This window comes from Rhipicephalus microplus, chromosome 5 (genome assembly GCF_043290135.1).
Source record: "Rhipicephalus microplus isolate Deutch F79 chromosome 5, USDA_Rmic, whole genome shotgun sequence".
Classification (NCBI taxonomy): domain Eukaryota; kingdom Metazoa; phylum Arthropoda; class Arachnida; order Ixodida; family Ixodidae; genus Rhipicephalus; species Rhipicephalus microplus.
The window spans coordinates 158,948,534-158,976,412 of NC_134704.1; the positions used below are offsets into that span (position 1 = coordinate 158,948,534).

The following is a 27,879-nucleotide window of genomic DNA, read 5'->3' on the forward strand; positions in this document are numbered from 1 at the left end:
TACCGCCACACACGTCCACAACTGCTTCTGGAATTTGTGGTGCCGTTAGTTCTCTTATGGGTAGTTCTTGGGATGGTCTTACGATGATTTTGAACTCTTCCTTGGTGAGTGGTGGTAGCTTCCGCTTCTATGGTCTTCTTTGTGACGTATGTTGCGAAAGTGACTTGCATGTAGGACTCCTGAAGTCATAGTCTCCCTCTGTTGTCGTGAGTTTCTTTCCCGCTTTCGCGAGAGCTTTCTTTTGACGAACGGTAAGGACTGTCTGTCAGCCTCCATCATCGTGGCGTTCCTTGCCTCGAGATGTACCGTCGGTTTCTTTGTTGTCTTGGTGGGTGATGCCATCACCCGCAACGCTGACGTGGCACTCCATTTCAGCCTGGTCTAAGACCGACGTATCAGGCTCTGCCTTCTGGTCTGTCTTGGGATGTGTTGTTTTTTTAAGCGGTGTCTTCGTCGCATTCAACAGGGATTGAGACGCCACAAGTGGTCTCGTAAGAGCCAATTAAGTTTTCGCCATCGGACGCTACCACGCCATCAACGCTTGGTGCGTCTCTGGCGTAGGTGTCTCGCCGCCGCTGCGTTGCTCGCGCGGTCATAGCGGGCATGATGTCGACCGAAAATAGATGTGAGGAGGCTGCTCACCAAGAAAAGCTTGTCATCCACGGGTAACCCTTGTGTTACTTAGCACAGTGTGACAGCACAGTCCAGGTAAGTCAAAACAAGAACACATAAAATTAGCGAAACTCGTGCGAGCGGTGCTTCACTCGTTGGTGCTACCTAGCGGTCTCTTTTATCAACAATAGAACGAACTTCTCACGGCGTACCACCAGCGCCTCGGTACAACAAGATCATGCACCAAGGTCCACCATCATCCCGTCTCAAGCAGCGACTTCACTTTCGACTGGCTTCATGGCCCCTCTCGTACCGACATCGCAGCAGGCCGCAACTTCGTCTTTGACCATCCTGTCGGTTCCTCTCGCTTCGACGTCACAGGAAGCTCAGACTCCACAGCCGACCACCCTCACAACCTCTCTCGTCTCGACGTCGCAGCTAACTGTGACTTCGCCGTCAACGGGCATCACGACTTTTTTTGTCTCGTCGTCCCAGCAAAACGCGACATCACCTTCTCAATGCTTTGCGACTGCGACGCCAGTATCTCGCGGCAGACTAGCCCCGGGTACGCAGTTTGTCGCGCACAAGTCTACAGACAACTTACCTCGAACCGATCCCCACCAGTTTAAGAGTTTCGGGTACAGGCTTGAAGAACTATCGCGGTCCACGCAATCCACGGTGCTTGGGTGCGAAGACATGTTAGGAAGGTGCGCCATGCATAGTTCGATGGCTATAGAAAATCCCGGATTCACCCTGCCCAGGCTACAGGGACCCTATTTTTAACCGCCTGAACCACAGCTTGCGAAAGCAGTCCTACTTCCCAGATCAAGAGGGCAAATGCATAAAGTATGCGTCATGTGGGACCATGGACTTCCTGGTCATGGCTTGGGAACAACAACACGTTGAGCCCTATTTCTCGTCCTACATGCGCCTGAGGCTTCATCCTGGTGGTAGGCTCTCCAGTTTGTCAGCGCTGAAGCCCAAGAAAACCGACCATCGGGAGTGCGAGCGAAAGCGCTGCTACGAGCCACACTCAACCAGGTTCATGGACCCCATAACCTTCTACAACGCCTCCGAACATCTAAAGAAGATGACGCCTAAAGCCAGAGACCTGCACTGCATGTATGATCGCCACACCGCACAGCTGCAGTACTATTTCATGTACATCAAGCAGAAAACTAGCGCAAACGAGGACTCTCGTGAAAAGGAACACAGCGTGACCAAGAAGTCTTCTGGAGACTACTGCAGTGACATCTCCAAAAACTCCGCCCCAACACTGACTGATGCGCCAAGAAACGTCAGTTCGACGTGCATCACGATTGGTGATGCCGAGACAGACGCCGACATTCCGCTACCGGCCACAAAGCACGTAAAATAACCTGCACTGCATCCGAACACAACTGAGATTCCCGTCTTTGACTGCGTCACTGCCTGACGCAACGAAAATCTCTTGGCATAGTTGGCATTCTTGTCGAACCTAGAAGAATTGTCGTCTACCTTGGAATCTTCATTCAGCTCAGAAGCATCTGTGAGCCAGACATACGATCAGGACCAGCTGACACCCGAAGCGATCAAGCGGAGCACATTCGTAGAACGCCTGCAAAGGCTCGAAATGAAATGCGAACAGCAGCCCAAGCGTAACCAGGATTATCAAAAAGCCTTCCAAATGCACGGAAGTAGACTAAAGTTAAACTCGTCCTACAAGTGACGCAAGAAGCGCAAAAGTTCTCTATGACCTGAAGATGGCAAATAACGGGATGGCGTTAATCTACACACTACAGTTTGAAGAGATGGCTCCCACGCAAGACAAACCACCACCTCAATTAGCTTCATCGCCATTGACAAGGCACTTTTTGATCGCCATGTCACATCTTCTGATAGATTCATCTAACGCCTGACATCGACAAACGCTAACGGATCATCCCTGAAAACATTACCGAAAGGAGTGCTTGTTGATTCCACGTTTGGCCAGTGAGAAAGCGGCCCTCAAAGTACCACAGCGACTTCAGACCGGCGACGTTGTCCTGGTGCACGACGACTCGCCGCAAATCATGTGGAGGATGACTCGCGTAATCGAACGGCTTCCCGGCCGCGACAGCATCGCACGAGCATGCCGTTTGAGAAGGGCATCTGGCTCCATCATCAGGCGACCGGTGCATAACTTGTACCTCATCAAAGCAGGCAGCACTTTATATGTTGTTAGGGCCACGGTAGTGTGTTGTAAATAAAGGAGAAGGAACGGGTGGTGGGCACGAGCCACGGACGCTGGCTTGCTCAGTTGATCCCTTGGCCTTCAACGCAGCCAGATGATCAGTTCGGGTCCCCTTCTTTGTTTCTTAACACTTTGTTTTTCCTTAAATGACACGCATGTCATGATTATCATGTTTGCACAAGTCATGTACCTCAGTTATTCTTCGGCATCGCGTTACACCAAATTTTCTATATGTGAAGCAAGCGAAATGGCCATGAGTGTGCTGTAAGATTAGCATGTAGCCATGTTTTATACGACGCACATGCCATGATTATCATATTTGGACGTCTTATTTACATTCTTCGTTCAGGCATGTCAAATAAAACCAAATTTGTTATATAAGAAGCTGGCGAAATGACCGCGAGTGCATTATGAGCGTAGCATGTAGTCATGTTCTACATGACGTGCATGTCATGATTATCATGTTTGGACGTCTAATTTTCCTTCGTCATCCATTCACATCATGTAAAACAAAATTTGTTATGTGTGAAGCTAACAAAACGACTCCGAGCGCATGATGAGCGCGGGATGTAGTCATGTTCTTACATGACACGCGTATTATGTTTAAGGTTTGGGCGTGTCATTTACCTTCGTCGTCCATTCACGTCACGTGATACCAAATTTAGTATCTGTGAAACTAGTGAAACAGCAGCGAGCGCATTAAGAGAGCGTTATATATGTTGTCATGTTCTTGCATGACACGTATCTCACAATGATCATGTTTGGAGGTGTCATATACCTTCGTCATCTACTGGCGTCACGGGATTACAAGTTTGATATATGTGGAGCTAGATAAACGGCCACGAGCATTCTATGAGCGTAGCATGAAGTCATGTTTTTATGACATGCATGTCATGATTATAATGTTTGGACGTGTTTTTACTTGAAATGCAAAGTTCGCATTTGCGAACTTTGCATTTGCGAACTTTGCGAACTTTGCACTTACGAACTTTGCGAACTTTGCATTTGCGAACTTTGCGAACTTCGGAGACTTTGACCGCATCTATCAATCTATCTATCTATCTATCTATCTATCTATCTATCTATCTATCTATCTATCTATTTATCTACTATCTATCTATTTATCTATCTATCTAGACACTTACTTTGGGTTGCTGTCGTGGTCACCCCTTTAACTTAGCGTGAACCAAAATTAGCATGGGAGGGTAAGATGGTTTGACGGATATGACGTGCCGGTCAAGACATGTGTAATGTCAGGATACCGTCGCACACGTCGTCAGACACTTCCCGCTGGACAATGACACATACCCACGGGCGGATATGTGCCACTGATATGCAGGTATGTTCCATAGGTGATTGACACTTAGCATATACCCAGGAATGACAAGAACACACGTGGGCAATTAGAACGCACAAGCGCTAAGAAATACCCGACACCGGTAGCGTCGACCCGACAAACGCAAAGAATAAATGTCCGGGTCCCAGTTGGAATCGAACCAAAGCATTTTGCGGGGCCATGAAGCTTTTACCACAGAGTTATGCCAGGTCCCGGAACTATACTTTTTAAATAGTCGCTAATCTTTGTGAAACATCAATAGTGGTTACAGTGCTGCCTACCCTACTTTATAAACATTACATACGTACTCCTTTGATAGAGCCGTCACGTCATGTCAGTGTCAATTGGGGTTAGCTGCTATGTGATGAAGCTGATTTATGTAGTAGTGTCCAGAGGCAGCACCCTGGCGAGCATCGGCGTTTCATATCAGCTTCTGTTGTTTTAATACGCGTGTTCCATGTTGACATAGTTGCGCAACTGCAAATAACTGGTTATATAAACATCTCACCTCTTCAACATCGGTCAGTGCGTGCAACATTTGTACATATATTTAGCGTCATTTCATGACGTGTCGCACAATGAAAAAATCGCAACATTGTCACCTTCATTTCGCATGCTTCGCATAACGTCGATTTCCAGGTAGGTGGGATTTGCCGAATTTTTTACCTTCGTCATCTATTCACGTCACGCAATAGCAAGTTTGGCATATGTGAAGCTGGCGATACAGCCACGAGCGCATTTAGAACGTCGTATGTTGTCATGTTGTCGTGTCATGAATGTCATGTTTGCGCTAGTATTATACCTTTGTCATCCACTGATGACGTGGAACACCAAACTTGGTATATGTGAAGCTCGCAAAACGCCCACTACTGCGCTTTAGGTGTGGCATGCAGTCATGTTTTACATGACACGTATATTAATATTATCATATTTGAACGTGTCATTTACCTTCGTCATCTATTGGCGTTACGTGATTACAAATTTGCTATATGTGGAGCCAGATGAACTGCCACGAGCACGCTAGGAGTGTAGCATAAAGTCATGTTTTTATGACACGCATGTCATGATTAATATGTCCAGACGTGTCATTTACCTTTTTCGGCCATTCACATCACGTAATAGCAAATTTGGAATATTTGAAGCTGACGATACGCCCGTGAGCACATTTAAAGCATGATATGTTGTCATGTCATGGATGTCAAGTTTGCGCTAGTCATATACCTTCGTCATCCATTGACGTCATTTAACACCAAATTTGGTATAGGTGAAGTAAGCAAAACGGAAACTATCGCCGCAACGAGACCAACTTCTTCGCATGCTCGGCGATTTCTCTTCCTACTTTGACTGCCAAGCAAGGGCGATCGGCCGCACAGCGACTCTTTCGCATAATATTGACACCGGAAGCCATGCCCCCATTCGACAGCGTCCCTACCCAGTATTGGCGAGCAAAAGACGCCTTATCGATGACCAGGTTAATAACATGCTTAAACTCGGTGTCATTCAACCTTCCAACATCCCCTGGCCATCACCTTTTGTCCTTGTTTGGAAAAAAGATGGCACAATACAATTTTGTGTAGATTATCGCCACCTTAACAAGATTACCCGAAAGGATGTGTACCCGTTGCCACGAATTGACAATGAGCTCGACTGCATGCAAGGAGCAAAGTTTTTTTCTTTTTTAGATCTCCGCTCTGGCTACTGGAAAGTGCTCATGGCTGAGACTGACCGCTTTAAAACCGCGTTTGTAACACCAGATGGATTGTACGAATTCACTGTAATGCCATTCGGTCTCTGTAACGCGCCCGCCACCTTTGCACGCATGATGGGCGGAATTTTACGTAGCCTAAAGTGGCACACATGCCTCTGCTATTTAGATGATATTGTCCTGTTTTGGCAGATTTCCTGACCAATCTACAATGTTTGCATCAAGTTTCGACCTGTGTCCAAAATGCCGGTCTCTAGCTTAACTCAAAGAAGTGCCTATCCCCCGCTCAAAAACTAACTATACTAGGCCACAACGTCTCCAAAGAAGGCATTCTCTGCGATCCAGCTATACCTTGCGCCATATAGGAGTTCCCGAAGCCTTCTAGCCTGGAAGCAATGCGCACCTTTATCGGCCTATGCTCCTATTTTCGGCGCTTTGTTCGAAATTTTGTCACTTTCATCGTACGCCTCAATGCCCTTCATCAAGGCGACAATGAACTATCGACTTGGTCAGTAGCTTGTGACGATGCGTATACACTTTGCCACTTGCTTACGTCTCCACCAATTTTGCGTCACTTCGATCCGAGCGGAAGCACAGATATTCAAACTGCTTCAAGTGGTGTCGGCTCTGGTGCTGTGCTCGTACAACGTGGCAACATCAACGCCGAATACGTGGTTGCACATGCCAGTGGAGCACTAGCAATACTCGAAAGTAGTTACACTGTAACCAAGAAAAATTGCCTGCCCATGCATCATATGGGCTCTAGAAATTTCGCCGGCATGTTTACAGTTGTCCTTTTGACGTCTAAATCAGGACACTCTGTGCTGGTTGTCAAACCTCAAAAACCCGTAAGCTTGCCTCGCTTGGTGGGTCCTCCGACTCAAGGAATACGACATCTGAGTCGTATACCGTTCAGGCCGCTGACAATGATGCTGATGATGACGCCCTGTCATGTTTCCCACCCATTTCAGATACCAATGCATCTAGTCACAACCACGACATTTCGTCACTTGGCATCCTGGACGTTTCCATGTTGCAACGATATGACCCATAGATGGTCACAATTCTGAACTTTTTGTCAAGCCCCCTGACCGCACCTTCTCGACAACTTATACGACACCAGGCCCAGTATTACGCTATCCGCGACGTCTTTTTACACCACCGTAGCTCCCACAATTTCGGCCGCACATGGGTGTTAGTCATGCCACACTATATTCTTCGGGACTTATGCTCCGCTTTTCACAATGACCTGCAGTGTGGTTACGGCGGCGTGTTTGAGACGTACATGCATCTGGGTCTACGCTATTATTGGCGTAGAATGTACAGCTTTGTCTCAAAATACGGCTATCAACGACACAAACCAGTCTCACATTTCTCCAGCCGCTTCCTTGCCCAGCCCAGCCATTTGGTCATGTCAGCATTGATTTGTGCGGGCCTCTCCCATGCACTAGCACCGACAACCGCTGGGTTGTCGTCGCCATGGATATCATCGCCGAAAACACTGCATTACCTGCCGCAACAGCAAAAGACATTGCCTCGTTTATTCTACACTCTAAGGCAAAATTACCCGAAAAAGAAGTATTGGAGCCCATCAGGCGCGCATGATTAACGGATAGACTATTGAACAGCAACCACAGAGGGAAGCGTGCCGTGTGAAACACAGGGATGAACCGCACGGGGATCGCAGGCAGCGCGAAAATCGTGGCATTGTGGCCAAGGTGACCAGTCCTCGCTCTCCTCCTCTGCTGGCTCAGTCTTTCGCCGTATTTTCCCGGCGACGGTTCGCGTTGCGTCGCACTCGGAGTGCTCGACCATGGCCGCCTGGTTTCGACGATCTAAGAATTACGACGTGGCGCTTGTGTGTACGCTTGGACGAGCGGGGACTGCTGGTGTTGCGTTTTGATGCACCCATGAAGTCTGGAGCAAATCTCGACACATCACCACGCCGTGCTGTATATCTCTGGCTTCAAGATAGTCACGACCAACACACGACAGCAATTGGGAAGGCCAATATGGCGGCCGATAAGACAACAGGCCTATCGGATATATACTTCAGTCCGGCTCAAGGCAGAAAACAGCGCTGGATTCTAAGGCAAGTAGGTTATCACTCTTTAGTATACTCTACTTGTCGCGTGTGCGATACGGATCGCGCTTGCCGGCAACGAGCTCAATCGTGTTGTATATCGCACGCACGAAATGCATCGCGAAGGTTAGCTTCAGCGTCTGCAGTTCGCCTGCGCCTTGTGACCGCCTGGAAATTGGCCGCCTTTGTCGTCGGCATCCCGTACACTCGCTCTTCGAGTGCTCGCCTGTCTTCTCCGCCGCGATGAGCTCCGGGCTGACACTATTGGGCCCAAACCTCGTCGCTGTGTTGGGAGTCGTCGAAAACGCGTTGCGGGTTCTCGTAAAGAGCTTGGTCGTAGTATGTCGCGCATTGTAAGTGGGCCAGCACGGGCTGGCGGGGCTTTCGCTAGGATCAGAACTCACTGAAAATCGGTCGCCATTACAGTTGGCTTTCCCGTCAGTCGGTCGCAAGCAGCTTGGCGCCATCTGTTGGCCGCGGTGGCGGACTCACGTTTGCGCGCTGCACTCGCTTGAGTTTGTGGAAAAGGGCCGCCTTACCGTGAATTTCTTCGGCGCTAGCTCCAAACCAGCTCAGCGCTGTTCGTGGCGGCGGCCAAGCGTACGCTCGCTCTCCTGTTTGAAGTTCGCTGGTGGCAGACACTCCGCCTGCAGCGCCGTGCTTGGGCTCACGTTCACTTGCTCGAGCTCAACGACGTCAATTGCTTAGGACTCGCCGACTTGTTAGCGGCTCGATTTTTGCGGAGTTGTGGCTGCGGCCGCCGCACCTAAGCTGCTGTGCTACGGGGATCGAAATGGGCCTTTTAAAATGTCTGACTTCACTGTGAAATTATTAGCATGTAATATCTCAAGTATGTTTTCATTTCACCTTGCACGTATTTTTATATGCATTTGTATTCATCCTCTGTCACGCGTGAATCATTATTTTACATACTTATTGAGCAGCCGTGGGCACACACCGTGCTGAAGACTGTATCGCTGGTGTCTGCGATGCCTGTCATCCATCTCTTTCGTCAGAGCAGCTTCAGAAGGACTGTGCGAGATGTGAAGGTAAAGTTATTTGTGTGTTATATTTCAACGCTTGTTTTTATATTAACGTGCACGTACTTGTGATATGCGTTCATCTTCATTTTCTGTCACGTGTGTCTAACTATTTTTACTATAATATTGTACGCGTAGCCGTGGAAACACAACAGGCAAAAGGCTGCGTGCACTGGCGTCTGCAATACCTGTGATCTATTGCTTCCATTAAAAGAGCTCCCCAAGTAGAGTACCAGATTTGACAACGAGACTGGACTTGTACACTTCACCATTAATTCAAATAAAAGAATGGAGAAACTTCATGTTTATGTGGAAAAATAAAAGATTTTGATATCTCTCTTTTGTCTTTCGTTGTTGCCGTGACTGCGAAAGCAGTTACACATAGGTGGCTCACTACTTTTTCGCGTGTTCTTTTCTGCGCAATTTGTTGCTCACTGCGCCGAAAAATAGGCGAAAAGGTATTAGGCCTGGCGGAAAATAAACAAAAAATAATATTGAAACTGAGGAAAAAACGTCCATTCGATTGGAGTAATTGAGTGGATCAACCGTTCGTTCGGCGAGGTGGAACTATGATATCTAACGGTTGCCCAGTAAGGTGTAAGTGTGGGGATCATCAGTTGCTTTAGAAAGTGAAATTGTCAGGACTAAATGTTAGTCCTTTGAGGTGAACTTTGGGACTACAGTTAACCACTAAAGTGTAAATGTGAGGACTAAATTTTAGTCCCTTGTGTTGGTCTATGGGGACTAATCCCCATATTCATGAGCCTCCCTTCACTCAACGCTTCGCCTTCATGACTTCTTTGCGCAAACACGTACATGGACACAAGGAAAAGAGGCAAACAATACCGATCTTGCAGAACAGCAGTGGCATACCAGGTTCCGTTCAGCTGTGGCAGATTGTATGTCGGGCAATCTGGAAGGTGTATAAACACACGGTTGAGGGAGCATGACTCGGCATTACGTAGTTCAGGACGAACACATCTGGTGGATCACTGCAAGTCCTGTGGGTGCGTACCAATTTTCACAGACACAAAGATTCTGTCAACTCTCAAGAGAAAAATTAACAGGGAGCTGATTGAAGCATTCCATATTAGAAACATGGGAGATAAATGTGTTAGCGAAGCTTCCGTCCCCTTGTCCGATAAAGAATTTCAATTTTTGAAAGGCACGTGCTACAATCCGCACGCAGATGCGTGAACTCTTCAATTTTTGTCGTTATGTGGTTCTTATCATACGTAGCGCTGAATAAGCCGTCTTTAGGTTATCTCGTTTGTTGCTGGATCCACCGATGGGGGGGCGTGTGGGTTACGTGAAGATATAAGTACAGTTCGTTGTTCAAAATGAACCAGTTGTGAGTTTGCGCCTGTGTTGTTTGCCTCTTTTCCTTGTGTCCGTGTACGTGTTTGCGCAAAGAAGTCATGAATAAGTACCAACTCGCCCAACTTTTGGTACTGTTGCTTCGCCTTCACTTGAGCAAGCCGATGGGAGCGCCATCTATAGGTACGGCAAGTCCCTGCACATCAGCGATATTCTGCGGCGATTCTTCAGTAGCGCAGCACCATTTTCAGCCGAGTGGTGGCACAGTGCTCATCTCTGTGAAGTTAAGGGTGAAAGTCGAGTCGTGGAGCGTTTTTGAAACCGGCGGTAACTATTAGACCCGGTGCCGTTAGTCCCTAAAAAGAATATCGGTTGGGGCAGCCCCATTAGTCCCCATAAGGACGAACCACACACCCCTTTAACACCCTTTTGCCTTAGGGTGTACGCAGCTTTGTTCTGCGCTATGGCGTCCCTCCTGAGCTTCTCAGTGATCAGAGCTGTGTATTTCGGTCAGACGTTTTGCAATAACTCCTATCCGAATGCAGAGTTATTGACCACGTCGCCACCGCATATCACCCACAGAGAAATTGGTGAATAGAACAATTTAACCGACCTTTTGGTAACATGTTGACGGTGTACGTTGTGTCACACAACTGAAATTGGAGTCTTGTTTTTTCGTTTGCCAGAATCGCGTACAGCACCACCTCCCAAGCCACCACCGGATTCTCAGCATTCTTTTCGCTATACGGCTGTGAGCCTTCCAGCATCATTGATACTATTCTATCACACCATCCGGGCGCACTCTGACGAGTACCAGACTTTGTCTGCGGTGACTGAACGCATCGGAAAATGCCGACAACAGGCTCGTTCTTTCACCTACGACCAACAGTGTCACCCAAGACAGCATCGCGACTCCAACATTCTTCCTCACCCTTTCTCTATCAACTCTCTCACCTGGCCTAGGGTGCCGCCAGTTGCTGCTCCCGGCCTTCCATCTGTGCTCCTTCCGAAGTACCAAGGTCTCTACCGCGTAGTCGCACAGACCTTTCCGCTTATGTGGTTGAACCTGTTACGCCATCTTCTGACCTTCGTCGTCGGGTGCAATAAACAGTTCACATTAACCGCCTCTAGCCGTATTATGATGCTCTTACCTCCCTCTAGGTCAACAGGTTGCCTACATCTCAGTGCTGAGGTTGATTGTGAGGAACAAGATAGACAAGTGCAGAGGTGCATCGCCATTGGCTGCTCACTCAGCTGATCGCTCCCTGGCTACGCCTTGACAGCTGTTGCTGTTATCGTCTCGTCGCTGCGCAGGGGCATAGCCAGGAGGTGGCACACCGGACACGTGCCCCACCTCCCGAAATTTTTTTCGCCACGGCATGGGGAGCGATAAACGGCTATTTTAGGAGGGTGCTCCTCGCGAAATTAAAAGGATGCCCCCTTCCCGGAAAAAATATTTCTGGCTACGCGCCTATTACTGGGTACGTTATTGTACGCCCGTAACAAATGAAACAGCTCAACATCTGTTACAACAGGTGATCGCAATCCTCATGCTGCAGTGTTGTACTGGTGCATGGTTTATTAATCATCTCATGTAAGGATGCTTAACTCACGGGCATCAGCCATGTCCTTTGTCAAGCAACCTGCCCTAAAAAAAACGTTAAATAGAACAGCAGCTGTGTACATTAGTCATTTCACAGCACGCTGCTGATATCAACGATGACGAAAAACTGAATTTGGAGGAAATGAAAAAAAATTGTGAATGCTGAGTATAGCTGGAGCTAATGTTTCAAAAAGTGTTCTCGTCTTTGTAAAGGCCACAACTGCGTTGACGTTTTGAATTGAGGCAGTGAGAATATGTCTAAAGCTGAGCATTACTAATGCGTTACCCGACAATACCACACAAGGCCCATGCCCACCCAGCCCCTATGGCAAATAGGGCGACACATGGCTGGCATAAACTGTGTCTGCGCTTCCAAGAATTTAAATGTCATCTACATTTATTACTAAATTAGACAAAAGGGTCGTCGAAGATAAAAAACAGTAGCGTGCGATGGATATTGAAGGGCTTTTCCCTACATACGTCTGGTGGTGTATGTGTCGCAAGGACATCGGTGAGCGTGCATAAACTCGAGATTGAGTATCTAACCGACAAACTCTAATCATCATAACAAATGTCTTTATATTTTCTTTATATGTGTTTTTTTCTAAATAAAGCTCAATTGTTAGTCTGCGCCTGGACGTGCCATTTTGAAATGCGAAGCGATTCTTAGCGAACTTCGGCGACATTGAGCGTATCTATATAGTTATCTATCTAGCTGCCTATGACTTTTAGCTCTCCTGGCCGTTCCGATAATGTTATCAATACCAAATTTTGTATGGCATAGCATGACTACATGAAGAAGATACGTTACTAGTGATGACATGAAAATTATGACATGCTTCTCATGAATGTTATGATTTACATTTCATGATCCAGAAGCTGTTGCGGTGATTTCGTTCACACGGGATGTTGCAAGACTGCAATGGTATGACATGAATGCATGGCGAACACAAGCGACAGACCCGAACATGAAAATTATGACATGCGTGTCATGTCACAACATGATTACATGCCACGGTCATGATGCGTTCACGGCTGTTTCGCTAGCTTCGCATATACCAAATTTCGCATTAAATTACGTGAATGAATGACGAAGGTATGTGACTGGTGCAAATATATTAATCAAGAGATGCGTCTCATGTAACAACATGACTACATGCCACGCTCATGATGCGCTGGCGGCCGTTTCGCTAACATCATTTATACAAAATTTGGCATTACGGGACCTGAATGGATAACAGAGGTATGATACTGGTGCAAACGTAATAAACATGAGATGCGTGTCATGTAACAACATGACTGCATGCTACGCTCATGATGTGCTCGCGGCCGTTTTGCTAGCTTCACATGTACCAAACTCGGTATTATGCGACGCGAACGGACGACATAGGTGAAGGACACATTCAAACGTGTCATCACGGCATGCGTACATGTAACAACGCCAATACATGCCACACTAATGATGCGCTCGTGGCCGTTTCGCTAGCTTCACATATGCGAAATTTGGTATGGCATGACGCCAATGCATGACGAAGGTATTTGACTTGTGCAAACATGATAATCATAAGTTGCGTGTCATGTGATAACAAGAATATATGCCACAGCCATGGCGCCAATACATTTTGACGTGACGCGGTGCGCGTGCTCGCCGAAATTCATCTCGTCGTGTCACCCCGGCGCCGGTCCTGCAATACACTAGCAGACACGAACCGCGCTGCTTTGTTTTGACGCGTGCGCAGTTTTGCTCGTCCGGCGTTTCTCCACCACGAATTGAGACAGACGCAGTGCTGTCTGGGTAATGCGTAGGCGTGAATTGCAGCATGTCGCATTTCGTGCCCGTTGCCATCGGGCAGCGCTTACGGACGCTGGTCGCGCCAGGCGTCAGACTATATAGTGTGTTCGTGTTTTGCTAACGTAGTGTCGCGCGTCAACTGTACATTGGGGCATATTGGACCCTTAATATTGCCCTCGCAACCAATTTGCCAGCTCCACATATATCAAGTTTGGTGTTACGTGACGTCAATTCGACCATTCAAGCGACTATAAATGGTGCGGCGGAAGGTCGAAATGGCAGACGAGACGGTGATGTCGGGAGCGTTTACGTCAGCGTCAAAGAGCGTGAAGACGCGTTCACTTGTTCATGACAACTGGGAGACCGAACTGCGTCGCAGTTCTATCACCATATGACAGCTTCGGAGCACGGCTACATGGCGCCGCCTGCATCGCTGGAATGACCAAATAGATGAACAAACTATATGACTGGGGCAAGCATGATAATCCTGATATGCGTGTCATGTAAGAACATGAGAACATATACCACGCTCATCGCGGGCTCGCGGCCGTTTCGCTAGCTCCACGTATACTAAATTTGTTATCACGTGACGTGAATAAATGTCGAAGGTAAAAGACACATCAAAACATGATAATCATGACACGCAAGGCATGTACGGCATAATTTACCTTCACCGCGTAACGTTGTGCTGATTTTAAAGTAACACAATTCAACATTTCCAATTCGTGCTTCCCATATCGTAGACTCTCACTGTACGTGGGATCTGCTATTTTTTTGGTCTTTTTGCACAAATTCCCATCCACAATGACCTGAAAGTATCCGGGCCTTTATGCTGATGAGAAGCACTGAGAAAACGACTTAAACACGTTTACAAGCCTATGAAATACAACAACATCCACCAGCGTCGGCATAGAATGATAAGAGCAAAATATAAACTATTCAGACAAAATGAAAGAACACGTGGTCCGATGCAGTTATCTACGCACGTCTTGCACCTGAGTTGGGCTTTTTTTTCGTATATCATGCCATGGTCGCAACACGCGATGAGGTTGGTTCTTGTATTTAAAAAAAAACATAACTTCGTTTGGAGTGCTGTGAAGCCTGCTATCGCTACTTATAACATATACTTATACGAATATATAAAAAAATTGGGGAGATCCCAAATACCTGAAAATTTACGTTATGGGAAGCATGCGGAGGGAAAATGACCGTGTTGCAACTTTCCTATTGAGTGACACCTCAGGAAATGACGCTAAATATGTGAACAAATATCAAGCTCAGACATATGTCGAATAGTTGCAGATGTTTGTATAACCAGTCGTTTGCACTTGCGCAAAGATGCCAACTAGAACACGCTTATTTGCAATGCCAGAACTGATATGAATCGGTGATGCTCGCGAGGGTGCTGGCCCTCAACATAGTTACATAAATCAACTTCAGCGCATGACAACAATTGTCAGTGACAACCGAAAAATAAATAAAAGCTCCACCCAGGAAGCTGCATCTCCTTTATTTTCCGTGTCTTTGCGCTACAAAAAAAGGAGTTCCCAGGCAAGGGCAATATTTTCCCGCATACAATCATTATATAGCAATCCTTAATTGATACTGATATGAAGAAACCAATAAAACTTGTTAGGGCACGCAGTTGAGCGTCAGCTTAGTAATATATCTACTGTTTAAGTCATACCTCCTACCGCGCTCCTCTCGAAGTCCACGAAGAAGCAATGCACTATCGTGAGCAATATGAGTTCGAACGCGCGAGTGCGTGGCCAAGAGCTTCAAAATAAAGATAACATGATACGAGGATGGCGCTGCAGTAACTGGAGGGTAAAGAGGGGCGCTCTTCCACTGACTTTTGGCACTCCCGCATCACCATACCCGCATGATCGTTGCTGTGAAACAACTGTTTATTGCGTGCCTTCGAACGCTAGCAAAGATAACACAAAAATAAATAAACATTGACCGTGAACAGTGATGCGTATCAAAATTCTCACGAACACCATCTAGATGTAATAAAAGCACGGCCTGTGCATCGCTGCCGGCTACGTCACAGCTGATATTTTTGTAGCTGCATAGCCTGGTAGGTCAACAGGTTGTGTCTGTGCGCGTTGATGTGAATTCATACCAGCGACAGCAGCCACTAGCAGCTGACAGGCTATAGGCTGCGCTAAGCGGCAATAGGGTGTTTCAGACTACCGTCTGCAAGCGCTGCGCGCGTTGCGTGCGTAGCGGGCACCATATGTGTTTTAGAATCGCGTTTGCCCTGCTGCAATCTGCAACGCAAAATCGCAGCGACACCGTACCCTCAAAACCAGCGCTTGCGGGCCAGATGCCTGCCGCCATTCCCAACTGTAGCCTCGAAACCAGCGCTTGCGGGCCACATGCCTGCCGCCAACCCCACCGGTAGCCTTGAAAACAGCGCTTGTGGTACTACATGCCTGCCGCCATCCCCACCCGCGGCCTCAAGACCAGCGCTTGCGGGCCACATGCGGCCGCCTTCATCACCTGTAGCCTCGAAACTAGCGCTTGCGGGCCACATGCCTGCCGCCATCCCCACCCGTAGCCTCGAAACCAGCGCTTGCGGGCCACATGCGGCCGCAGTCACCACCTGTAACCTCAAAACCAGCGCTTGTGGGCCACATGTCTGCCGCCATCCCCACCTGAAGCCTCGATACCAGCACTTTTGGGCCACATACCTGCTGCCATCCCCACCCGTAGCCTCGAAATCAGTGCTTGCGGGCCACATGCGGCTGCCATCACCACCTGTAGCCTCAAAACCAGCGCTTGCGGTACCACATGCCTGCCGCCATTCCCACCCGTAGCCTCAAAACCAGCGCTTGCGGGCCACATGCGGCCGCCTTCATCACCTGTAGCCTCGAAACCAGCGCTTGCAAGCCACATGCCTGCCGTCATCCCAACCCGTAGCTCGAAACGAGCGCTTGCGGGCCATATGCGGCCGCCATCACCACCTGTAGCCTCGAAACCAGCGCTTGCGGGCCACATGCCTGCCGCCATCTCCACCCGTAGCCTCGGAAGCAGCGCTTGTGGGCCACATGTGACCGCCATCACCACCTGTAGCCTCAAAACCAGCGCTTGCGGGCCACATGCGGCTGCCATCCCCACCCGTAGCCTCGAAACCAGCGCTTGCGGGCCACATGCAGCCGCCATCACCACCTGTAGCCTCAAAACCAGCGCTTTCGGGCCACATTCCTGCCAACATCCCCACCCGTAGCCTCGAAATCAGTGCTTGCGGGCCACATGTGGCCGCCATCACCACCTGTAGCCTCAAAACCAGCGCTTGCGGTACCACATGCCTGCCGCCATTCCCACCTGTAGCCTCAAAACCAGCGCTTGCGGGCCACATGCGGCCGCAATCTCCACCCGTAGCCTCGGAAGCAGCGCTTGTGGGCCACATGCGACCGCCATCACCACCTGTAGCCTCAAAACCAGCGCTTGCGGGTCACATGCGGCCGCCATCCCCACCCGTAGCCTCGAAACCAGCGCTTGCGGGCCACATGCAGCTGCCATCACCACCTGTAGCCTCAAAACCAGCGCTTTCGGGCCACATTTCTGCCGACATCCCCACCCTTAGCCTCGAAACCAGCGCTTGCGGGCCACATGCGGCCGCCATCACCACCTGTAGCCTCGAAACCAGCACTTACCTGCCACATGCGAGCCGCCATCACCGCACGCCATTACGAATTTTTCGCGTGCGGTCCGTGAACGCGAATACCGACACGTGTTACGACGCATGCGCAATGGCAGTGACCACACCGCAATGGCTTGCGGTGCGCTATTCTAAATGTCCCCAGTGATATCGAGGAAGGAGTGTCAACAGCTAGGGAGTGTCAACAGCTACCGTAAGTGCACTGCCCTTTCCACTTTGTTTCCCACAGCAGCCGTTGCAAATCAGCCAATGTAGGTTTCGAGGCTATTCAACATGGGTTTATGTGTTCGAGCTCATATTGCTGAGGATAGTACATCTCTCAAAAATGACGTTTCTGCGCAGTACCTATAGCGGTACTAAAACAAAGAATGCTACAGTTAAAGTGAAGTTTTAAAAAAAGAATCCTTTTTTCGCGCTTTCAAAAAACGACACAGCAGCAAACATGTAATTTTATAGCGTCGTTTACAAATTCCTATTTTTTACGAAACTATCGCACGAGGTTTCTTGCTATCTGCTTTAAATATGGCAATTACGACCCAAAGTAAAAAAAAATGGCAGATCCCTTGTACAGTGGGAATTGATAATAAGCGAAGCAGGAATGAGGAAAATTGTTTGTCACTTTAAAAACAGCACAACGCCTCGAGGCGGAGGTAAACTATGCTGTGCATGACTTCCATGACAGAATCATATTTGGACGTGTCATATACCTTTGTAATCTATTCACGACACGTGATACCTCATGCAGTATATGTCGAGCCAGCAAAAGGCTACTAGCGAATCATGAGCATAGCAAGTAGTGATGTTGTTACAAAGCATGTATCTCGTGATAATTATGTTTGCACCAGTCACATGCATTCATCATTTATTTACATCACGTCATACCAAATTTGGTACACGTGGAGCTAGCGAGACAGCCGCGAGCGCATCATAAGCATAGCGTGTAGTGTTGTTATATGACACGCATCTCATGATTATGATGTTTGCACTAGTCGCCTACCTTCGTCGTTCATTCACGTCCCCTATTAGCAAACTTGGTATATGGGAAGCTAATTAAATGGCCGCGAGTGCCTAATTAACGTAGCATGACACGAATTTCATGATTATCATGTTTCCACCAGTCACATACCTTCATTATCTATTCACGTCCCGTAATACCGAATTTGGTTCATGAGAAGGTAGCGAAACGCCCGCAAGCGCATCATAAGCAGGGCATGTAGTAATGTTGGTACATCACAGGCATGATCTGATTTTTATGTTAAGGTCTATCGCTTGTGTTCGCCATGCAGTCATGTCATACCGTGTGAATTTTGCGACATGTCAAGTGAACGAAACCACCGCAAGATCAGCAAGACAATGAAATGTATATCATAACATTCATAACATACATATCGTAATTTTTATGCCCTGACTAGGGAGTTATGCTCATCATACAGTCATGTTATCCCATACAAAGCTTGGTATCGATACCATTAGCGAAACGGCCAGGAGAGCTATAGGTCGAAGGCAGATAGATAGATAGATAGATAGATAGATAGATAGATAGATAGATCGATCGATAGTTAGACAGATAGATAGATAGATAGATAGACAGATAGATAGATAGATAGATAGATAGACAGATAGATAGATAGATAGATAGATAGATAGATAGATAGATAGATAGATAGATAGATAGATAGATAGATAGATAGATAGATAGATAGATAGATAGATAGATAGATAGATAGATAGATAGATAGATAGATAGATAGATAGATAGATAGATAGATAGATAGATAGATAGATAGATAGATAGATAGATAGATAGATAGATAGATGCGCTCGAAGTCACCGAAGTTCGCAAACGAATTCATCGCATTAAAAAAAAGGCAGATCCCACGTACTATGGGAATCGATGATATGCGAAGCATGAATGAGAAATGTTGATATGGCAATTTAAAATCAGCAAAACGTTACGAAGTGGAGGTAAATGACGCCGTACATGAATTATGTATCATACTTATCATGTTTCGATCTGTTGTTTACCTTCGTCACTTGTTCACGTCAGGTCATACCAAATTTAGTTTATGTGAAGCTAGAGAAACGGCCGCGAGCACGCTATGAGCGCGGTATGTTGTCATGTTCTTACATGACACGCGTGTCAGGATTATCATGCTTGCACCAGTCATACATTTGGTCATTCGTTGACGTCACGTAACACCAAATTTGTTATGAGTGGAGCTAGCAAAACGGCCGTTAGCACATTTTGAAGGGCCCAATATACTCCAATGTAGCGTTGACGCGTGCGCACGCTGGGCGCAGCAACGCTAGGTTAGCAAAACGGGAGCACTCTATAGGTTTACACCAGGCGCGACCTGTGTCAGTCGGCGCGGCCCAAAGGCAAACGGCGCGAAATGCCACAAGCTGCATTTCGCGGCGATGCCATGGAGTAATTATACTCTATGCCGATGTGTTTCTCAGACAACACTGCGTATCCATCTTTTCGTGACGGAGGGACGCCGGACGAGCTGAAACACGCATGCGTCAAGTCGTGAAAATTCGCTAACCAATTCTTCGAATTTAAAACAGGCTGGCGCAGATATGTCCAGAGCTTTAGGGTCTATTGGCATCACATATTTCGACGGACAAAGCACCGGTGGGTATGTAGACGCCAGAAAATGATTTCACTACTCATTTCCTTATGCATACAAAAAGGGGCTGAACCAAATGCAGCGCATGCTATTGCCAATTACCACAGCACAACTAAAATTTCTCTATAATCACCATTGAATGGTCGATTCACAGCTAACTTAGGTATGCTTATTAGGTTAAGCATAGGTTCTCAATAAATGCATGATATCTACTATTAGACAATAGGTTAGCTTACCTGGTCTGTTTCTTGAAGCTGACCTTTCGCGCACGAACACAGACTAGCCTCCTTTATATCTTATCACCTAGGGCAGAGCTTCCGCCTACTTTCTGTGATTCGCAGGTTTTTCGTAGAGAGAATATCGTTTCAGCACGTCAACCGAGCTCGCAGAAAAAAAACATTTGGTATTGCTTGCATCATAAATTCATTCACGCATAGTCTATTTCCACTGACAAGCCATCAATATATATGTCATGATCACAACTTTGGTAGACCGCGGCGGAGTCAGAATAAAAAAAAATTCATAAAAGACAAGGGAACCACGTGGACTGCATCTGCCCCAACTAATCCCGTCTTTCTACCTTTTCCGCAATGTTCACACAGCCAAGGAATACCAACCAGTGCAGTCACACACCTTTAAAAAACAATCATGTAAATACAATACAAGTAGAAGTACCATCAGCATAACTTCATTGTTTCATACATGTGTCACATCGGTAACACTCAAGAAGCTGAATTTGGAGCATGTGTTTCAAGTGTAAAACACTTGAAACACGCGCTCTATATTACCAAAGAATCAACGCGCGCACGTGATCACCGTAGGGCAGACACCGTGCTACATTTCTCACTGGAGTGTCTAGCTCACAGTAAAGGAAAAAATGGCAGCATATTCAGTTGAATGATGGAGAGTGGGGCGAATCATCCGCCCGCCCATGCGCCTGTCTGTGTGACTGTCCATGCGTCCATCCGCCCGTCCGTGCGTGCGTTTTTTCGTGCGTCCACACGTCCATCCATGCGTCCATTCGTTCGTACAATCATTCGTGCGTCCGTCCATGTATATGTCTGTGTGTCCGTTCGTCCATCTAGTCAACACTCCAAGCACCACCATCTCGCATCTTTTAATCATATGTTACGCATATAGAAGCACCGCCATTCAACGGACATTCCAAGGACTAAACGATAGTTGGCACACGCACACTTCCTTACGGCTTGCGCTTCATGTCTACTTCCCACCTTTAGCCACCTCGAGTTCATGGTATATACTAGTTCACTGTATTCATGGTAGCGGGGCCCAACGCTCGCTAAACATTTCTAAAACGAAGGAGAATATGGCCAGCGAGTATAACGTAGCAATCCTCTCTTGTCAGATAGTGCTTAATGTACATGCCAATGACTGCTAATGGGGAATGAGAGACAGGAGAATTCGACTTTTAGTAAACGCGCACGCTACGAATTCTTTCTTGTTCAACAACGCACAGGAGAAATCCCTCACTGGCACCACCTTGCAGGTCAAAGCGTAAGACATGTTACGTACTACTTCGAGGGACGAATTGGTGCCGCTTCAAGGAGCTTCGCCCCTGAAAGATGCTGATGCTGTCTGTAGTATATTTTTGTTTAGAAAAAAATTATTGTCACAAACGTCACTAACAATAACAGAACATTTTCTTCTTAGTCATATTCTAACGATGATGACAAAACAGACGTCATTTACACGAACATGAATATGAGATGACGTTGAAAGAAGATGTACATTCGAGGGCTCACACAAACACAACCACAAAATATTATTCTAGTTAAACAAGAGATACAAATAAAACAAGAATACGTATATTTTGCATATTTACATATTGGCATGCCATTTCGGCTGGCGCATCGACACATCAGCCTACCAATACCATGCCGGCAGAAAGATAAATTTCACTTGTCCGTCACAGACCTACACAAAATGGCAAGACCAGTTCCGAAGAAATTCCTCTTCACCGAGGAACAAGAGCTCCTCCGACAAAACAGACAGCAGCTCCGAGTACAATCACAATAGGACCGGGTAGAGTGCGCGGCGACGGCGGCCCGCTGCAACCGCCTCGCAGTGGTTGCGCCAGAGGCAGAAAGAGACGGCAACAATGAGAACACAAGCCAAGCGGCCTCGCCAACAACGCCCAGAAATAACGAAGCGATTTACTCTGAGGCGGCGAAATCCGGCATGTACGGCTCTCCAAAAAAACGCGAGCAATGACACGATGCCTCAGAAAATACTGATTTGTTTCGCGAAAGGAGCAGTTCGTACATGTTGCTGACTGGACCCTTCTTCACCTTTCGAGGCGGCCAAAAGTGGGAAGCACATCCCATCCTAAGCGCCACATGAAGGCCCGGAAGTGTCCAGGTAGAAAAGAAGGCGTTAACGTGCTCCAAGACATCCGTCTAGAGCGAGCATGGCGGGCTGGCGAGACCAGCGGAGGCAACAAAGCAGCAGTTGTCTCAGCTACGTGGTTGTTCAAAACATGTGTGCCAGGAGAGCTCGACTTGACTTGGTGAAAAAATGCAACAGTTGTTGCATAAAAAACAGGAAGTGTTATTTACTGCGGCCCCCTGTTAAGTTGCACATTAGGCATCAAATGCCGAAGGTGAGTACCCAGAAAGTAATATGCAAGCGTTCGTGCGGGAGATTCCTCCCCTCGCACTAGGCGCAAAAGGAAGCGCAGTGCCAGCAGCCGACAGCGTATGGACACTGAAGGGAAAGCTAAGACTCCCTGCGAACGCTGCTGTCCCAGTGCCGCACAAGTGACCAACTTGGTGTCGCTTGACCAAAAAAAAGGAACACAAAGCAGACTGCAGTGATCACACGATACGTAAAGATGGTTGCACGACGTGAGAAAGGTACCAAATGTAACCGCAAAATCTAGTCGGTGAAAGGTACCTCCGCTCAAGAAGCGGAAAGTCAAAATCCCGTGCATCCTGAATTTTCAGTCTTACTTCTTCTAGAGCGTTTAACCAAACGGATTCGCGAATGCCGTAGTGGTTGTATAAAATACCTAAAATACGAAGGGACGCGGCTGGCTGAATGGGAAAACTGGCGCTAAGCCTGGAGTTTCGAGAGCCAGTGAAGAAATACCGGGATTTGGGGATGTTCAACGCTGCACCTGAAATGGCGTCATACTGGGAAAATACAGGTAGGCTGCTTGAAAGGCTATCTTCATCTGAAATGTACAAGGTTATATCATCAGCGAAAGCTGCGAATTTCACGACACTGCTACCAGGAAGCGCAAGACCCCGGGCACGTGAATCTACGTCAAGAGCACGCAAATATGGCTCAAAGCTGTGAACAAATAGCACAGGAGAGAATGGACATCCCTGACGGACCCCACGTGTTATGGAAAAGGCGGCACTTTCCTAGCCATCCAGAACTACTGTGCTTTTCAGACCAATGTAGGTATTTCTAATCATTTCCACAAACGAACGAGAAAAGCCGAAGGGTGTGAGCTCATCAAGGATATACGCGTGCTCTAGTCGGTCGAACGCATTTTCTGGTCCGAAGACACAAGGATACCACGAGCAGATCGTGACAGAGTATAGGCTATGATATCACGTGTGGTAAATGACAAGCTGTGTATTTCTCGTCCAAGCACTGATGAAGTCTGGTGATGACCTACCAGGGTGTTCAACAGACCCCTCAAACGTTGAACAGCTACAGCCGCGAATATCTTATAGTCAACGTTGAGGAGCATAATAGGTTTCCAATCTTCAGGATTAACAGAGTAAGCATCACCTTTTGGAATAAGCACAATGCGCCCATCTCGAAAACTTGATGGAGAGACACCGTCCTCGTAGCATCGCCGGATAACCCCGGTAAAGGTAGTACCGATCTCATTCGAAAATTTCAAGTAGAACTCAACAGGAAAGTAGCTAACCTGGTTGCTTGGGCGAGTTGGTCACAGAAAAACCGTCTTGCCCAGGGGCCGTTCCACGTTTCATAGATTTCAGTGCCGCCTTTACCTCTTCAGCCGACGAAGGGATGTGCAGGCAATCCGCAGCTTCTTGAGGAATACGGGGCAAACTTCTAAGTATTGGCGGTGTTTCATCAAAGTTAGTCCGCATGGCCGAACACGCCTTTGCTTCAAAATGCGCCAAGAAAACAGATCAATCGCGCGTAGGAAGCCGCTTCGCAGGTGGTATTTGTGCAGTCATAGAGGCAGATGGCTGTGATTGCCCAAAAAACGAATGTCTAGCGTAGCGCAGTCCCTCGGGATGTGCACATGGGTTGTGTCTACAGCGCCATGCTGCTGCCGCCTGGGGCGAAGCAGTAGGCAAGCGCTGAAAGCGTTCACGCAGTTCACGCTGCCGCGCTCACATCAGAGGAGAAGGTGTCTCGGCGCGAAAGGCAATGCGTACCTTCATCACAGTATCAGCAAGCTCTTCAGAAACTCATCGACGAAACGAACGCCCCTCTACTGCGCAGCGCAGGCGCCACTGTGTTTTAAGCGCATCCCAATCTTCATGACCAGACGCCGCGAGCGACACACGTATTGCGCGTGACAAATCTGATCTTGAGCGCGCGTCCGGCAGGACACAAACATCAAGACGCCATGGCTTTTCCGAAAAAGATAATGAAACTTCGAGCTTCAAGGCAATAGGCCAATGATCAGATACGTAAACAGGAGAAGGTGGGAAGGACGGAACGCATAAATCGGAGACTAACTATTCTAACTCTAATGGAATATAAGCCCGGTCGAGCCTGCTGGAAGATCGTCCACGTCGCAATGTCTAAACAAAGGAATTTCTGTACACTACATTGTGCGCGTCCAGTAATGAAAAGTGGTGGACAAGGCGTCGCATTTTGCGAGAATTCCAAGCAGACCAGCACCAGCCAGGACCTTGTACATCGGTACGCGTAATTAGAACGCAGTTGAAGTCGCCAATCAGAATGACATTACGACCGACAAGAAAAACACATTCAGGTCTCTAAAGTAGTCATTAGACTGTACAGCTTGCGATGGTCCATACACAAACAGTATCCTTAATCTGAAAAGTAGCCACAGTGTAAATACAAAAACTTGCCCACGCCATCGTAAAAAGCATGATGATCCCGTAATAGAGCTCGATTAAAATAATAATACCTACTCCCGTAAAATGAGATGTAGCGAAAGAGAAATAATATTCTAGGTTGAACTTTTGTTTAAAAGCAAGCACGTCGGATAGCGAGAAGAAATTAGTTTCCTAGAGGCACAAAACATCACAATTTGCAGCACGGGCGACCCTAATCACTTCAGCCTGCTTTGCCGGACTGCGAAAACCCTGAACGTTCAATGAAAAAATATGCAGTGTAGTAGCCATAATGAAAAGTAGAGACTAACCTGGACGCATAGTTCTAGACGGTGTCCTAGAAAGTGTCCAGGGGACACTTCCTTACCAAATCACAACGCACTGTTCAACCCTGCAGAAGAGCGTCGCGGTTATTTGGACCATTGGAATTTACCACGGCCATCACTGCGTTCATCAGAGCAAGAGCTCGAAGTGTGCCTTCACTTGGCTTCGCGTGGAGCTCCCATGTCAACGTCAAAATCGGCAAGGCTAGACAGTCTGATGCTACTATCCAGTTCCAGGCTGAAGCCATCTTCCGAAGACGTGTCCTGTGGAGGTAGGGATTGAGCCGCCGGCAAGCTTGGATCCACATCTTTGATGCTGGCAGCACTGTCCACGTCTCGGCAGGCCGTTGCAGGCACCCTTTGTGTGGACGATTTTCACGTGTGAGTCGAAGTGGTCAGAAAGGCCGCTACAGAAGAGGCTGTGTTAATTTCGCCACTGTTTCCCGGAATAAAAGGGTCTTAGGGTCAACTCCAAGAACAGCAGCCTGAGAACTGGGGTCATTTGGGCACTGAACATCAAGTGGCGTCAGAGAACAGACGCCGACGCCGTTTGCAGCGCAGTGCGTTGCGTCTTTCGAAGCGCGCGGTTCCTGCACCAGCGGGGAGGCCGACGCGCCAAGCGTCGCATCGAGAATCGCGCTTTTGTTGTGCGCTTCGTTTGATGGAACTTGTAGGGGTGAGGCCAGCACAGCGTTGGTGACCTCTTCTGCGTCCCCCGAGTCGGTAGGTGGTTTCGTTGCCGGTGTCAGTGGTGGAAAGGCACCAGCGGCAGCGTCTGAGTAAGAGCGGCGGACAGGGCAAACCACAGTTGAGTGGCCGTCCCCGCAGCGTAGACACGGCCGGTCACTTCATTCACTAACGTGACCGTGCCCACCGCAGCGACCATAATACGGTGTTGTGCACCGGGCTCATATAAGGTCCCCTGAGCTGTATCTTATACACGCTGGATGCCACGGTAGTCGAACGTGGCACGGTGACCGGAGATGCGCCGGTAGTTTGGCACAGGAATTTTTTTAATTTTAACTTTCACATTCATGTAACAAAAAACTTCGCAAACACTTGTTTGGTCCCATAGCTTAACTGGCTAGTAGAGGGACCAATTGTGTGATATACCGACATACTTGCGCTAGCAGTTTCAGCGACAAAGGACATCAAACTAGATCCAATGTTTAAAAATAGTAAGAAGAAAACAAAAAACACATGATTAAAATATACAAATAAACATAACGCAGAACATAGCTACTTAAAGCACAGAATAATATTAGCACAACAATAATAATAAACATTTTAATATTAATAACACTAACTGACTATACAGCCGTATTACTTAGAAAGTTCGCAAGAAGTGCATGCTTCATGGCCAATAAAAAATTTCTGACCTCTTTAACATCAGTCAGTATCGCATTCCATAAGAGAGCGCCGTAAAATTCTATGAGCCTTCGACCGTAGGCATTTCTGGCTACCGGTAAATTAAAACAGTGATTCGCTGCATCTCTTGTACAGCGCGCGGGTAACGTAAAGGTGCTTAATGAGAATGGGTCGTCACGTTTTATTATTTCATGCACTATATCAGCAACACTGGACACGTGAACAGAGTCCAGCGGAAGTACACGCATCATTTGAAACAGTTGTTTTGCAGTATCCGTCCTGTTTGAGTATGTGATAATCCGAACTTCCCTCTTTTGCAGGCGGATAATACATTTCAAATGACTTTTATATGTACTGCCCCACAATGCTATACAGTAGTTCAAGTGACTGGTCTTTAGCGGCGTTCATCTCTATTCAAACATACTACGTTGCAGTGACTACGCCGCGTCGCCCACTCATCAAACCACTGGTGACAGTGAGCACCTTGCCATATGGGCATAACGCTTGGACGAGAGCTTTGTTTGAGACTAACGATGGCAGGAATAGGCAGGTGACGTTGGTCACTTGTGGGCCAAAGGGGACGACATGAACACGCTCGCAGCCAATCGCCAGGCAGCCAGCATTGACGATTAGAGACATGGAGGCCATGTTCTTCACGGTGACTTGGAGGTTTTGAGATCCCTGATGCTGCACGCAGTATACCTCTAAGAGGCCGACTATTGAGGCCGTAGCATCAACGACGGTCTCGGCACTAGTCCCCGTAGGGACAACAACGTCGAAGACAAGCGACTTCGAAGGCGTCGAAGACGCGACGGGCACCATGAGTCCTACTGACGGACGCCCCTGACGTAGAACAATCACGGACTTCCTCAGCACTTGCAAACCGGAGTCTGCAGCCGACGTGAACCTTCTTATGGCAGCACCCGCCCATCCCTCGTAGCCGTTGTAGTAGTGTGTAACGAGTATAACATTTCGACCTCCAAGGTGGTGTTGGTGAGAGATTTCTTCTGTGCGTTGTTGAACAATAAAATATAGTGCTCAATGTGAATGCCAATGGCTGCTAATGGTGAATGAGAGACAGGAGCATTCCGTTTTGAGTTAACGCGCGCACTGCGATCTCCATTTGCAGCCATAGGCATTTATATTGAGCACTAT

The 27,879-nt window shown here is 47.7% G+C and overlaps 1 protein-coding gene across 4 annotated transcripts in view; it reads right to left on the reverse strand.

Annotated features, from left to right (window-relative positions):
- The window catches only part of LOC142817991 (uncharacterized), a 177,627-nt gene extending 157,210 nt beyond the window's left edge, over nucleotides 1-20,417 (reverse strand). For 3 of the 4 annotated variants that reach the window (XM_075896126.1, XM_075896127.1, XM_075896128.1), the window contains exon 1: nucleotides 20,234-20,417. The gene's annotated coding sequence lies outside the window, so the exon portion shown is untranslated. Of the gene's footprint in view, nucleotides 1-9,834; nucleotides 9,889-20,233 lie in introns of those variants that run through there. The other variant, XM_075896125.1, reaches the window with a different exon arrangement.
- Nucleotides 20,418-27,879: the final 7,462 nt, after the last annotated feature.